General features: G+C 45.9%; 1 protein-coding gene across 6 annotated transcripts in view; it reads right to left on the minus strand.

Annotated features, from left to right (window-relative positions):
* The window catches only part of FOXN3 (forkhead box N3), a 307,996-nt gene that overhangs the window by 244,218 nt on the left and 50,825 nt on the right, over positions 1–12,953 (minus strand). For 3 of the 6 annotated variants that reach the window (XM_043550130.1, XM_043550122.1, XM_043550124.1), the window contains exon 2: positions 4,320–4,461. The exons of the other annotated variants lie outside the window; for them this stretch is intronic. The gene's annotated coding sequence lies outside the window, so the exon portion shown is untranslated. The remainder of the gene's footprint in view (positions 1–4,319; positions 4,462–12,953) is intronic. 6 annotated transcript variants of the gene reach the window in all.

Raw genomic sequence — 12,953 nt, forward strand, 5'->3', positions numbered from 1 at the left:
CTACTTTCAGGGCTTCCCCCTTTCTCCAATTCCCCTACTGGGAGTAAGTCTCCAGACCCTGGGAAGTCCCTCCCTATGAGCACCGGGTATTGGAGTTTAGGGACTACACCTGCAGCTACCTCAGTAGTGTTCCCCTGAATCTTGATTTTTACTGGGATGGTGGGGTAATAACCAACTGTCCCATGGACACATGTTATCCCTGTATGCTTAGCCCACAGCAGCTGACTACGCTTCACGAGCTTCCCCGAGACAAGCGTGATAGCACTTCCCGAATCAACCAGTGCTGTGGTCTCTACCCCATTTAGCTTCACTGGGCTAGTGTACATATGTGGGGTTAGTGAGACCCCCACAAGGTAGATTAGGGAGCATGGGTCTGCCCAGTTCCCCAGGTTACACTGCATAGGCTCCTCGGCATTGGGACACTGTGCAGCTATGTGTCCCCACTTCCCGCAGGCATAACATCTGTATGGAGCCCTAGGCATTCCCCGGTCTCTTGATTTGGGCAGTCTGACATCACGATCCTCTTTCCCCTCAGTGCTCCAACTCTTTGTGGCTTCTGGTGGGCCTTCAGCCCCTCTCTTTTTCCACCTGGGCTCTCCTGGTGGCCCAGTCACCCGAGCTCTAGGGCTTGGTGCTGCTAGTTTAACCCGGGGTGCTTCTTCCTTAACTGGTCGGGTCAGCTCCCTCGCCGTCCTTCGCCTTTCTACCAACGTGACAACCTCGTCATAGGTGGAGGGTCGTTCTGGCTTACCCAGGCGCGAAGGTCTGGCGGTAGTCCTCTCATGTACCGGTCGATGACAAGAACCTCTAGTATCTCCTCCGGACTCCGGGACTCAGTTCGTAACCACTTTCGTGCGAGACGGATGAGGTCATATAATTGGGACCGCGGGGTTTTGTTTTCCTGGTACCTCCACTCATGATATCGCTGGGCCCTCACTGCGGTCATTACCCCAGATCTGGCCAGGATCTCTGCTTTCAGCTGGGGATAGTCTGCCGCAGCCTCTTCAGGCAAATCATAGTAGGCCTTCTGGGCCTCCCCACACAGGAATGGAGGGAGGATGCCAGACCACTGTTCTTGGGGCCAAGCCTCCCACAGGGCTGTCCTCTCAAAGGTCAGGAGGTATGCCTCTACATCATCCTCCGCATCACTTTCTGCAGCCAATTGCTGGCCCGCATGATCTGCATCCCATCATGGCCGCGGTTCAGCTCTGTAAGGGCCTTTACCTGGTTTACCAGTTCCCGCAACATAGCCCGGTCTTGAGCAGCCTGGTCCATCAGCAGGTGATTAGTCTCTTGCTTCAGCTGCACTGCCTCCTGCTGGGCAGCTGCCTGGACACGGGTAGCATCCTGCTGGACAGCTGTGGCTTGTATCAGTGCCCGCACTACCTCCTCCATTGTGGTGAGAAAAAAAAATCCCTCTCCCCCCCTTTTTTTTTCCCAAACACCCTCCTTCTTCCGCCGTGCTGTGCACACCAGATCCCACTGCTAACACCAGTTGTGACAAAGTTCCTCCTCTACCTTGGTGGGTCTTGTGCTTATTGGCGGATTTGCTCGCCTTGGAGCTTGACAGCAGCCCTCAGTTTGGCCATTTTCATGAACCCACAGTCCAGGTCAACTCCTCCTGTGTCTGACCAGGAATTGGGAGGTTTGGGGGGAACCCGGGCCCGCCCTCTACTCTGGGTTCCAGCCCAGGGCCCTGTGGAATGCAGCTGTTTAGAGTGCCTCCTGGAACAACTGTGCGACAGCTGCAACTCCCTGGGCTACTTCCCCATGGCCTCCTCCCAACACCTTCTTTATCCTCAGCATAGGACCTTCCTCCTGGTGTCTGATACTGCTTGTACTCCTCAGTCCTCCAACAGTATGCGTTCTCACTCTCAGCTCCTAGCACCTCTTGCCCCCAGCTCCTTACATGTGCACCACAAACTGAAGTGAGCTCCTTTTTAAACCCAGGTGCCCCGATTAACCTGCCTTAATTGATTCTAGCAGCTTCTTGATTGGCTGCAGGTGTTCTAATCAGCCTGTCATCTTAATTGTCTCCAGAAGGTTCCTGATTGTTCTGGAACCTTCCCTGTTACCTTACCCAGGGAAAAGGGACCTACTTAACCTGGGGCTAATATATCTGCCTTCTAATACTCTCCTGTAGCCATCTGGCCCGACCTTGTCACACTATGTACTTTATTTCTAGTGTAATTTCCCATGCAGCAGGTAAAATACAGCAGAAAGTTGGAATGCTGTAATGCGTAAACAAAAATCACATGCTTGGACCGTAAATTATCAACTCTCTTTGGTAGCTACAGACAGGAGTCTCAGAGTGAAATCCTTATCTGCTCAACATACAAATCATCAGAGAGGATACTTATTCAGTGGTTCTTTTATCTCTGATGGGATACTGTACTAACATATCCTCTGGTAAAGTTAGAGAGCTAATGTAACACCATGCCTCCACTGAACACAGATGGGAAGAAGTGTACAACCATGGCCACTCCACTGAACACTTGGGTCACCTCTAGAATGGATTACTGCAATACCATTTTACCCGAGGCTGCCCCTGAAGGCGATCTAGAAATTACAGCTGGTATAATATGCTATAGCCTATGTGTTAAAGGGAACACATTTTGGGGACTACATCATACCAGTTCTCTGCACTGACTACCCATCTAGTAAGTGATAAACTTCAAGGATCTGGCCTTGTTCTTCAAATCCCTAATTGGGCTTGAGCCAACATATCTGAAGGATTGGCAAAGGCATTTAATGGGGGTACTAAGACTGACAGATCTTAGATCTATTCTCATTGATCTGAGGCCAGGGACTTCTCAGCAGGGCACCGATAGCTTTGGAATTCTCTGTCACCAGAGATCAAGTTAAACACAATAATTACCACCTTGTGGGCTAGAAGCAAGAGTTACCTTTTCCAGCAAGCCTTCTTCTGGGCGAGCGGGATTGCTGGGCTGCATGACCTAGGAATTGTGTCATCACGCTCTGGTTCTTCCAAAGCAAGCAGTTCAGATTTGTGAGACAGAGGGGTAAAGAGTTTTGTTCCTCTCTTTTAAGGGATTTAAATCTTTTCTAATCCTAACTAAATGACAGTCAGATACATCACAGGGATGGGCTCTCTTTAAAAATGAAATCAGTCGTGATGATGATAAAATAGAATCTGTCAGGGTGGCAGAGCAGCAGTCACATGGTGTAGGGCAGATAATTTAACAGCCTAGCCACCTGAACCCAATATAGGGCGGCAGAAATGGAATGCAAGCTTGGGTAGCAATATTTGGTGCAAGACAGGACAAGCCTAATGGATTAAGGAAATGTGATACAGAATCTTCCCATCAGAAATAATTATAATTAGCCTAGACTTTACAGTAATGTATGAATAATAACTAATTACAATAACCAGATAAACAGTGCTGCTACTGTTTTCAGAGCATAAGCAATAACATTCAGGGGAATGCAAAATCTAAAGTGTGAATTAATAGCCACCAACCACTAACACCCTCCTGTGCACATGAGACTAAAAGCAAAATATGCAGCTAAAATATACATGCTGCTGAAACATGGACTTTAATGTTCAAACTTTGCAAAAACTTTAGCAATCTGTCAAAAAGTTTTTAGGCAAAAACAAAAATTTGCAGAGGCCAGCTCCAAATCTTCCAAATCCAAATTGAATACAGGAAAGGAGGTTGACCCAGAAACAAGAAAAGGGCAATGTTTGCCTCCCATCATAACTCACAAAAATATATGGTCCTTTTTATCCACTTCAGTGGCCATTACAAGAGTAAAAAACTATTTGAGTTATTTGCTCTAGTCTAAAAACTCAACTGGCCAAATTCTGATCTCAGTTCTGCCTCTTCCTGCCTATTATTAATGGATGTAACAGAGCTGAATATAATCCAAAATCTGCTGTCATCTGGTAGCTGCCAAAAACGAATGAAGCATTGGTGTTGCACAGAGCAACAGGGATACACAGGTGCACCCAAAGGCAGAATGTGGCCCAGCATCTATTAATAGTCAGCAGACATTTAAGTCTTTGTAGTTGTGATCTGATAAATAGATGTTAATGTACCATATAAATATGAAAACTCATTTATTTTTGAACCTATGAATATGAAAAGTTCACCTTCCCATAACCTCTTAGCAAACTAAAATAACACAGATTTTCTTTCAAAATATTCCTAGATTATGATTCCATGACTTAAAGAAGGAGAGAATCTGTTTGCCAGTTCTTAAAATATTAATAGTGAAATGCCAAGACTCATATTCTTATTGTGATGCATTTGTATCTCTCTGAGTAATTCCCATTGGCATTAATAAGAGTCACTTACGTAAAGCTCCTTGCATCAAGATAACATAATCCAAAGAATCTCATTGTATAATGATGATTCTGGCTCTAGAAAAGGCAGTGTCCATTTTCCATCTCTTTCGGCTATAGTGCAGTACAGTGGTTAGGGCTCTCAGTGCACCAGTCTAAAAAAATCAAATCAAATAAATAATTTTAACTCTCCCTCTCACATAGGGCCACATCCCTCTTGCCTCGCTCAGGCAAGTATTCCCACTGATTGAAGACTATGAGACTATTCTTGTGAGGAAAGCCTGTAAGGGGCTTCTGAAGTATGTTCTAAATGTTGATGGTTCCCATTGGGGCTGACCGATTCCTGTCAGAAAGGAGAGATTCTGATGCTGATTCTCATTTACCTTTATGTTCCTTTAAACCTGTTCCCAGTACTCCCACTTTCAGGCCTCTTTACACTGGCAGAACCACATGAAAGGACCTTAGAGGAGAGTAAATGAGAATCCAGGCCTTCCACCTCTTTGTGGTCATTTTAACCACCTATGGATCTTTTGATACTGGCACAAGCCATAGAAATGGAATGAAGCCCAGCACTAATGAACTCAGCATCCATCAGTGGCATTCCTGAAACCCAGGGGCAGGGCCTACAGGGTGCTGAACACCCCAGTGGAGATGCTGAGTGCCCTCAGATCTCAAGCATCTGACGAAGTGGGTATTCACCCACGAAAGCTTATGTTCCAATACATCTGTTAGTCTATGAGGTGCCACAGGACTCTTTGCCTCTTTTACAGATCCAGACGAACACGGCTACCCCTCTGATACTCAGATCTCAAGCAGCTTTCAGGAAGTGCTGTCAGGCTTGTCCTCATGCCTCCTCTTCTACCACAAGCTTTTCCTGCTCTCTGTCTGGTGCTGCATTGCCTGCCTAGACAGCAACAACTTGTTTCTAATTTCCCAGCAATTCTAGCTCTGATACAACAACAATGCCAAATCATTTGAGTCCAATTAAACCTCCAAAGGATGATTCATAGTAAATTGAACTGTGGTTAATTTTGGTTCATTATCACATATTCAACTCACACTTTCCAAGAATTTTTAGTCTGAGCTCCATCTGTAGGTTACCCACCCGGTACCACTACAAGTCTGGTAAGTAAAATGAACTGAGGGATATGCCTGGGAGTTTTTTATTTATTTATTTTTCTTAGAGCAGAAAATTAAGGCAGGAAAGAAATCTTTTTTTTAAAGTTTAAATTGATCTATTCATTACATCGACAGTAAGAAGCTCCAGATAACATATGAGCCAGAGGAAACTCCTTTAATTTGGTGGGCCAACTCCTGGATAAAAAAATTTGCTTAGGTCAAGGACAGGTTGGGAGAGATTTAAAAAAAAATCTTTTTATTTAATATCTTTTTAATAGGAGACTGAGCTGGTGTACAAATGAACAGCACTGCTCAAATGATCTTCTCCTTTATTTAGGCAGAGCCAAATTCTCCAGTCCTGGTTCTGGCAAGACTCCCATTGAATTCAACAGTAGTTTGACATAGTGAAAACTGAAAAAGGAGTACAGGAGTTGGACCTTAAGAATCGCAAGATGACCAAAGTTCCTTATTTAATTAAATATGTCCAAATTCTACAATGTATTCAAATATTCATAATCTTCATGAATGGCAAAACAATGTAATTAAAACCAAAAAACTCAGCTTTGAGACAATACAAAACTGGCACTGTGATGCCAGATTGTGCCATCATCAATTCTTATTGCTCCAGGTACCCTAAGTGTATTTAAAAGATCATAACAGTTACAGCCCAATTGCCACTGGGACTCCAGAGCAGGTGCACTCATCATCTAAACAGAAGCCTCCGTGAAAGCAATTCAAGTTGAAATTGCGACACGATTTTCAGAATGTGAAAGAGACCCATTGTGAACAATTACAGGTTCCAAAAATGCAAAATAAAAAGGCATATTCCATCCATTGTTGTATGCAGTGTAATTGTAGCCAGGTCAGTCACAGGATATTAGAGAGACAAGGTGGGTGAGGTAATATCTTTTATTGGACCAGATTCTGTTGGTGAGAGACAAGCTTTTGGAATCCAAGGGCAAGTCATGCCTGACCAACCTGATTGCCTTCTATGATGAGATAACTGGCTCTGTGGATATGGGGAAAGCAGGGGACGTGATATACCTTGACTTTAGCAAAGCTTTTGATACAGTCTCCAACAGTATTCTTGCCAGCAAGTTAAAGAAGAATGGATTGGATGAATGGACTACAAGGTGGATAGAAAGCTGGCTAGATCGTCGGGCCCAACAGGTAGTGATCAATGGCTCGATGTCTAGTTGGCAGCGGGTTCTGCGGCCGGTTTTGTTCAACGTCTTCATTAATGATCTGGATATGGTATGGCTTGCACTCTCAGCAAGTTCGCGGATGACACTAAGCTGGGGGGACAGGCAAATACGCAGGAGGGTAGGGATAGGGTCCAGAGAAATTAGAGGACTGGACAAAAAGAAATCTGATGAGGTTCAACATGGACAAGTGCAGAGTCCTGCACTTAGGATGGAAGAATCCCGTGCACTGCTACAGGCTGCAACCGACTGGCTAGGCAGCAGTTCTGCAGAAAAGGACCTAGGGGTTACAGTGGATGAGAAGCTGGATATGAGTGTACAGCGTGCCCTTGTTGTCAAGAAGGCTAACGACATATTGGACTGCATTAGTAGGAGCATTGCCAGCAGATGGAGGGAAGTGATTACTCCCCTCTATTCGGCACTGGTGAGGCCACATCTGGCATATTGTGTCCCGTTTTGGGCCCTCCACTACAGAAAGATGTGGACAAATTGGAGAGAGTCCAGTGGAGGGCAACAAAAATGAATAGGGGGCTGGAGCACATAATTTATGAGGAGAGGCTGAGGGAACTGGGATTATTTAGTCTGCAGAAGAGAAGAGTGAGGAGGGATTTGATAGCAGCCTTCAACTACCTGAAGGGGGGTTCCAAAGAGGATGGAACTAGGCTTTTCTCAGTGGTGGCAGATGACGGAACAAGGAGCAATGGTCTCAAGTTGCAGTGGGGGAGGTCTAGGTTGGATATTAAGAAAAATTATTTCACTAGGAGAGTGGTGAAGCACTGGAATGGGTTACCTAGGGAGGTGGTGAAATCTCCATCCTGAGAGGTTTTTAAGGCCCAGCTTGACAAAGCCTTGGATGGGATGATTTAGTTGGGGTTGGTCTGCTTTGAGCAGGGGGTTGGACTGGATGACTTTCTGAGGTCTCTTCCAACCCTAATCTTCTATGATGCTATGATTCTAGGTCTGGGAAATTTACTCAAAGTGTCACAGCTAAATACAAGATGGAACAGATGATTTAGCATAAGTAGTTAATACGTATTTCAAGGGACCATTCAAGTAGAAGTGGCCTATTAACACCTTCCAGTCACAGGGAGGAAAGGAATGGGGTGGGGAGAAAGCAGCTGCGGTGTTGTTAGTGGGTTATAGATTGTTGTAATCCAGTGTCTGTGGTCAGTCCATGATTTTTAGTGTCTATCAACATTATGAATTTAATCTATAGTGCACTAGCAATTCCCACTCCCAGCTGCTTCCCCCCTTCCTTTCTTCCTTATGATGGGAGGGGCGTTAACAGACCCTCCCGGTGGGTACTCGATCCCCCCCCACCCCCGCCTCTGCCCCGCCTCTACCAGCCCCTGCACTGCCCTCGCCCTGCCCCCATTCCACCCCTTCCCCAAAGTCCTCACCCCTTCCCGCCCCCATTCCACCCCCTTCCCCCAAGTCCCCACCCCTGCCCCACCTCTTCTCCGCCTCCTCCCCTGAGCGCGCCGTGTCCCCGCTACTCCCCCTCCCTCCCGGAAAGTCCTAAGTGCCGCCAAACAGATGTTAGGCAGCGGGGGGCAGGAAGTGCTGGGAGGGAGTGGGAGGAGCGGGGACGCAGTGTGCTGGGGGCAGGGAGAAGGAGGCGAGGAGGGGGGAGCTTGGCTGCTGGTGGGTGCGGCATACCCGCTAAGTTTTCCCCATGGGTGCTTCAGTCCCGGAGCACCTACAGAGTCAGCACCTATGCCACTTCTACTTGAATGGTCCCTTGAAATGTGTGTTAACTACTTATCCTAAACAATCTGTTCCACCATGTATTTAGCTGTGACACTCTTAGTACTTTTCCTAGATCTGAAGAAGAGGCTGTCTAAACTCGAAGGCTTGTCTCTCTCATCACCAGAAGTAGGTCCAATAAAAGTTATTACTTCACCCACGCTGTCTCTCTAATTTTAAAATTATATAATACATAGGTTGAGAAAAGAGTGTTTGTACATCTGGGTATAGTGCTTAGATTATTCACAAATACAAAGTTTGTTTTTAAAGTAGTAAGATACATATAGTGCATAATCAGCAATAACCCAAATGTAGGTGAATGAATTTAAGAATACAGTTTAGATATTTAGCATCCATGCATTCGGGTACATTACTCATGAAAAAAGTTATACAGAGAGTTGGTGGCAGAAAGCAAAATATATCAATGTCCCTCAGTAATTGAGAATTTTGGACAGGTTTCCATTTAGAGAAAAAACAGTCCATTGGCAAAGTATTTGAGTTACTTTCCCGATTGTGCTTGTCATCGGCACTCACGCTCATCCCTCCTGATATGCCGATGTGTTCTATGTAGATGTCCTTTGACCACCTGATGGTGTCCAACACCATGAATTGCCTCATCAGCTGAGCATAGCGTTGACCGACTCCACATTCTCTCAGCACTTGCTCGTTACTGGGGTCCCATGCACCCAGGGCTCCGACGATCAGCATGTGAGTTTGGACCTCATAGCCCCTAGCTCTCAGGGTGTCGGCCAGAAGGGCATATTTCTCCAGCTTTCGAGATTGGGCATCATGGAAAGCTGGGGTCCTGTTCTCGAAGGGCACTGTGACGTCCACCATGATGATCTTCTTTCGGTCCTCACTGGTGATGACAATGTCTGGTCGCAGTTGGCTGTCTGTTCCAGGGATGGCAGAGTTCACGGCAACCTTCTCCACAGGTGGCGGGATGGCTCTGACCAGGCAATCTTGGATGGCATTCTGTCGCAGCTGCCAGGCTCTGGAATGGGGCTTGCAGCTACACAAGACATGGGGTAGTGTCTCGTTGGCATAGCTGCACTTCCTGCATTGCTTGTCCTGATTCTGGTGGCGGACGGCTCTGTTCAGAGGGATGCAGTTGAGCTGGGCCCAGTGGATGAACCTCCAGTCGGCAAATTAGGTGAAGCTGCCCCCAGGGAGGAAGTGGTTGCTGGTGTTCCACTTGCACGTCACCTCAAAGACCTTGCCCTGGTCCAGCTTCCGTTTCAGGTTTTCCACATATTGGCAGCAGATGGCATCCTTCAGGTCCTCTCCAGTGTGGTTCTGGCTCTTGGAGTGATGATGGTGTGCTCCGTGTTCTTCACCTGTGGTATTTCTCCTGTGTGGGTGCAGTTGGGGTTAAGAAGCAGAACAATCTCTCCCCCAACCCCCCCTTATATCCTGCACTGGCCAGATCTGCAGTGGAGAGCATAGACCCCTCCTAGAACCTGTATGGGTACTAGGGCCCAGATCCTCAAAGATGGCTCCTAACTTCCACTGAAATCAATGGAAACTAGGAACCTAAATACCTCTGAGAATCTGGACCTAGGTGATTGAAAGGATGGAGCCATTGCTCCCAGCCTCTAGTCTCTGAAATCCACAACTGGATGGAACTGCACAGCCCAGCAAGGTTCCACACACACCTACACCTCATAGCCATTCAGCACTCCCCTGACCATGAGCAGAGACCATGACTCCATCCCACCTGAGTTTGGGGGGATGATGTTAGGGGAACAATGTCAGCCTAGTGGAATTCTTCTGATAGACGGAGGTTGGGTGGACCTCAAAGGCATTTCTTAAAGTTCTATCAGCCAGGAGGGAAGAAGGGACCTTGTCAGGCCAAAGAATTTCTCTCTCCCCTGTGGCTGCTGTGACGAGATTACTAAAGGCCTAGTGAAGTGTTAACCTCAGGGGACACATCATGTGTGGAGAGAGAAGGACTGTGTTAGGAACCGGGGATGTAGGAGTTGAGGTCTGGTGAGCACAACCAGCATCCAAATTAGGGAACAGAGGCAGGTGTCAGAGCTGGAGTCAACTGCTAAGTACCAAAGCCTTGGGGCTGAGCCAGAGTCCAGACCAGGAATCAAAGCCGAGGATTAGAACCAGGGTCAGATACCAAATGCCAGAGCCAGAGCCAGGATTGGTAGCCAATAGTCAGGAGCAAGGTGAATGGGCAGCAACTAGGGAGAGGCAAGGATCAGGAACAGAGCAGGAGCAGATCAGGAACAGAGCAGGAATCAGGAACAGGGCTGGATCAGGATTGCAGCAGGAAGCAGGCAAGAGCAGGGTCCAATATAGCAGCAGCAAGAAGTCTGTATGGTTCCTCACACAGTCCACCCAGCTCACTTCCTAGCTTAAGTACCAGGTGTGCACCAGTCAGGTAGCTGCAGGCCTTAGGTGCGTCAATAGAACTTCCTGTGGGAACTGACTTTCCAGTGAGATGCTGCTTCACCCATCTTGTCTGAGGGAGCCCAGGGAATGTCAGTGAGCCAGGGCCCCCACAGTCCTAGGTTCTAGACATGTACCCTTGGATCCTTACATCATGATCTATATGTGAACTTTTGACCCTGCCACCTCCATCCTCCCAAACAGCTCTTCACCTCATGGAGAAAATGCCTGTTCCCATTGCTCCCCACACCTCTTTATCGGGCACACCCTTTTTCAGAATTACTTGGCCCAGCATACATTCAATTTTTGAGGCAGTAAAGGACCAACATGGGCCCAAGATTTGGCTCTGGATATGACAAATTACGCCTTTTTGAGTTGGTGCTGACAGGTACAATATTGTTGAAAGCCACACAAAAATCTCCATTTGTGTCTATAGTTCCTATCAACTATTCACAATGCCGTAGGAAGCCAGGATTGAAAGCTATAGGAAGGAGCAGCATAGTAAATGGAGTGTAATCAATTTATTCTAAAGTTCATTTTAGTTTATATACCAGCTAACTGGGACAATATGCAGAACTGAAAGTTATGGGCACATACTTAGATTCCTGACTGCAATAAATTTGTAATTTTATTACAGTAATATATCTGTCATAACAGTAACTTGCCTGCAGCTATTGCACCTTGCGCTGTGATCCCATCAGATATTAAAAGCTAAGCAGGGTTGGGGTAGTAAAGTAGTCAGGGGAATTTTTTTTGGAATACTTTGGTACTGCAAGAATATCTCTAGGCCAGTGATTCAGTAGATGGCTCTCTTTTCTCGGAGTTAGTACTGACCCAATGCCCCAGTTGCATGTTAAAGGGCACTTTTGCGCAGGTGTTTCTGCTGTTTGGATGATATGCCTGGCAGAGGTCCTGGTCACTTGTTTCTCACCTGAAGAGCGTAATATTTATAGGCATGGATGGACCATTTCTTTCAAGTGCATGCAAACCACAATGCCCCCCTTCCACCTCCAGAAACATTGTGTTGGGGGCTAGAACTCAGTCTTCCACAAATATGGACCCCTTCTTTTCCCTGCCCACATTGCTCTTTATAGGCTTCTGAAAGGTAGAGGATAAACAGACCCAAGAATGTCCCTTCAAAATGAAGAATATGTTTTCCAAGAGGTGTCAGCTGCATCTTTTAAGGGGAAAAAGAGGAAAGAAAAGCCACTGGGAGATACAGTAGGATGAAGTCTTACTTTTGGGCCCAGCAAAACCCAAGGCCCTGGGCCCCCTATTTCAAGGGAACAAGAAATATAAAGGAAAAACTCAGCTGCCATTTAAAAAATAAATAAAAGTTTAGCACCTTTTCTTACGAAGAACCTTGAAAATGTAAATTGATGCAAACTGTTCACCAGGCTCAGCTGGAACCAGCAACTGGCCTCCAGAGGAGAGCCATGGGGAGACATTTCTGATGTATCATGCATCAGTTAAGTTTTATGTGAATCCAGAGAATCATCTCTCTAACCCACCCTAACATAAACTCAGTAGCAGCATTGTGAACAGAGAGCAATGTGACCATGTAACCAGAAACTGGATATGTTACAGGATGGGGTAGTGGTTAAAAAAATGTTTCTCATGCTTGCCCATGAAAGTCAAGATTGTCTCTGATCAGATGAGTTAAGATTCAAATCTTAACTCCATTTTAAACCATGTTTACAACACACAAATCACAATTGTATTTTAAAAACACTCATCCCTCCAAAATCATAGTCCCGTGTTTAAATATGAACATCTAAAATGACATGTGTCCCTAAATCTCCAAAACCTCAATTGATATGCAAGAAGTTTACAAAATCATCAAGCAAAAAACCACAGGCATGGATCACATCATACCAAAACAAAAGGAGCCAGCTAAGCAAACAATGCAATTGCAGGATTCTATTCTGATTTCAACTTATTTAGGTCTCAAACTTTACCCACCTTAGAACTCATACTCTAGATCCAAACAGATTTTTTTTTTAAATCACCATTCAGACACCTAGTTATTAAAAAGGATACAATTTATATAAGGTCTAGATTTTTTAAAAAGGGATGCCATGTTGACATTATTGCTGGCAGACAAAAAAACCATGTTAATTTCAAGTTCCAATAGCAATTTAGGGGAAAATTTATGATCCTGCTCCAAACTGAAGTCAATG

Source organism: Chelonia mydas, chromosome 6 (assembly GCF_015237465.2).
Source record: "Chelonia mydas isolate rCheMyd1 chromosome 6, rCheMyd1.pri.v2, whole genome shotgun sequence".
Taxonomy (NCBI): Eukaryota; Metazoa; Chordata; order Testudines; family Cheloniidae; genus Chelonia; species Chelonia mydas.